A 3,119-nucleotide genomic window follows, 5' to 3' on the forward strand; every position below is an offset into this window, starting at 1 on the left:
GGGTTTACCCTGTGAACTACCTGTTCACCCCCTCACCTGTGGTGTCGCTGCACCAAGACCCACTGAGGGAAATGACACAACAACCTCAGAGGAAGACACCGAGTGCAACTTCATTCTTCACAAAATGTAAACAAACATAGAGTGAAGTCAGTTTTTAGTGGTTGTAGGATTTACTTTTTGTTTTTGGCAAATAGTCTTCAACAATGAGGTCAGCGTGATTGGAAGATGAGGTGGAACCGTGGAGAATATGGTTTTCCCACACAAGATGGCTCCATGTGAGGCCTTGTTCATCGAGGAGGAGAGCATCCAACTTCAAAGCAGTGATTTTCACCTTTTACAAGATATGAGAAACTTTATTACTCAGAATGCACTGCGTTATATTCCACCATGCTTTTGAAGCAGTCTCTGGTCCACTTGGCGTCGCAATTGAACCGCACCAGAGTTCACTTTAACAGAACCGAGACCTAGGTTTTCAGGTGGACCAGAGTTCACTTTTTTTGGTCTGCATCAGGGTTCAATTAAGTGCTCACACCTTCCCAAATGAACTGGACTTTCCAGGCAAACAAACTAGTGTTTGATTAAAGCAGACTGAACAGGGCTGGTGTGAATACACCCTGTGAAGCCCAAATTCAGGTGGTGAGTCCAAACAGTCCAGACCTTTCACCATTTAAACACTCAGCTCCGTTTTGTAATCTTTCCCACAATCCATCTGTATTGACCTCCCCACTAAACTGTCACACAATAACCGGTGAAAAATATTTATCTAGGAACAAACAGTGAATTTAAATGTGCCACCTTTTCACTCAAAATGACACATTTGACTGTTCTTGGCAATTTTTTTATTGAAGTTTTTCAATGTTGCTGTTTGCCAGTTCCTGCAGTAAAGTTGTTTAACAGGTCTTGGTTTTGCACTTCCAGGCTCTAAATCACCCTGCCTCATGAGGCTGTGGTTGTTGTGAGCAGTTAAGACAGCGGCCCGGTCCAAATACAACAAATCTGACCTCACAAACACAATGGTGACAAGAATTTAGCCCTTTGAAACACAATGATGTGGCTTTGGACCAGATGTGACACATGTTGAAGGACAGGTGTGTATATGTGTAAGTGCATGTGTGTATGTGTGCGTGCGAGCGTGTGTGCGTGTGTGTGTATGTGTGTGTGTGTGTGTTTCCATAATGTTTCCATAAGATATGAAAACTGAAAAAAAAAMAACTTTAAACTTGTAATTACCATGCTTACTGACCTCCGATTTTACGATTGGCCAAAGAGTCACAGGTGTTCATAGAATAAGAAAAACAGAAAAATAAATCATTCACAGCAATAATAGTTAGTCCCAAATTCACATTTTAAAACAAGAATTTGAAAAGAAGCAACAGTCAATACTCTAAATTGAAAAAGGTTGCTTCAGCTCCTCGACTCATACAAAATAAATAAATAAATCACAAAGACAAAACCAAAATGGCTGAGGTAGACGGTCACCAAAGCACAAAGAGAAATGATGAAACTCAAGTCTCGACACAAATACATGACATCAGTTTGTGAGCTAAATAAGCAAGTGTTTTGGAAACAAGTGTCTCTGTCTCTGAGCCTATTCAGGTCTTGGCTTTGTGCGATGTCATGGGACAGACACCCCCCCACCCCCCACCCCGCAGGTCATGTTGTATCTGTGAAGGCCATCACTGATCCCATCTCTGACTGAAACCACACTGAAAGTGCCTTTTTTGTGTCGGAAAACTTGGGATGAGTTTAACAATTTATGTGTGAAGGTCATGCGATGAAACATGTAAAGTCTGTAACCTCAGTGATGGAGAACTTTAAAAGCTTTCTTTCAAAAGAATAATATTCCTTTTGTATGCTGCTGTGTCTATTAAAAATGCTTCCAAACAGCGTGGTTTCAGCTGTAAGATCGCTATCAAATAAAAGGAGCACTTTCTGAATAAAAGCATGGCGACCGAGAGCACATTAAAAATGTTAATGAATAAAATGTAAAACAGACTTATAAAGAAGATAATGATCAGGTTTGCAAACAGAAAGTTGTTTTTCATAAAGCAGCTGCTGAACTGGTGAAATAGTTTTGAAAGACACTATATCCCTGGGCCTGTGTAAGTTTTATAACAGGAGACAGTTTTTGTTTCACAAGTGTTAGAATGATTTAAAGCTTTTAAAGTAAGTACTTGCTTTTAAAAATACTTAAAGTATTTAAAGTAAAAGTTGCTTAATTGATTCCCTAATGGCAGAGTTATAAAGTAACTAAGTACAAATACTTTGTTACTGTACTTATGTAGAAGTTTTGGGTATCTGTGCTTTACTAGAGTAATTTATTTTCAGCCTACTTTCTACTTTTTCTACTTCTTACATTTTCACACAATTATATGTACTTTCTACTCCTTACATTTTAAAAAAATGCAAGAAGTAGAAAGTGATTACTTTTATTTCATTTTTCTTGTTTTCATTCCAGCTTGTTATTGTAAAAAATAAATACTATCCATTTAAATTGTACCTCCTAGATAGAGTGAATTTAACTGGTTGAATGAGAAGTATAAATATATAAAAHTYTGATASTGTATTAGTTTGTACACAAAGAAATCATGTCACACTCCAGCAGACATAATCATTAAAATAAAAGGACTGTACTTAAGAAGTATTTGTATTTCATGAATTATATTATTGCATTTGGCCGCAGCCCTCAGACTTTCWTTTTGGGGRAAAGGTTTGGTCACCCTTGATTTATGTAAATAAACTGAAACTGTGGCAGTTGTGTTTTTCCCCTCTCTGTTGCTCAGCAACTGATCAGCTGCAGCTGCAAGCTGTCTCACCTGATGATGTCTGGAGCTTTATAAGGAGCTCATTGTGAACCAGATCTTTGCTGGGTTGTTTGGAAGAAGGCACTGGGTTCCRGCGTGATTGGAGAACGCAGATTTTCTGAGTGGAAGAGTTTAAGCGATTTCTGGCGAAGTAATAAGTTGATTTCTAAGGCGGTTTTGGCAAAATCTGGACTGTGAGTAGATTAAGATGGCTAGTTGTAGAGGGGGATGTTCATAAAATGAAAATATGGACACAGATTGGGCTTTAGTAGAAAATAGAAAAGAGGGAGGAGGTAAAGACAAGAGTAAGAAAGG

Source organism: Austrofundulus limnaeus, unplaced genomic scaffold (genome assembly GCF_001266775.1).
Source record: "Austrofundulus limnaeus strain Quisiro unplaced genomic scaffold, Austrofundulus_limnaeus-1.0 Scaffold541, whole genome shotgun sequence".
NCBI lineage: Eukaryota > Metazoa > Chordata > Actinopteri > Cyprinodontiformes > Rivulidae > Austrofundulus > Austrofundulus limnaeus.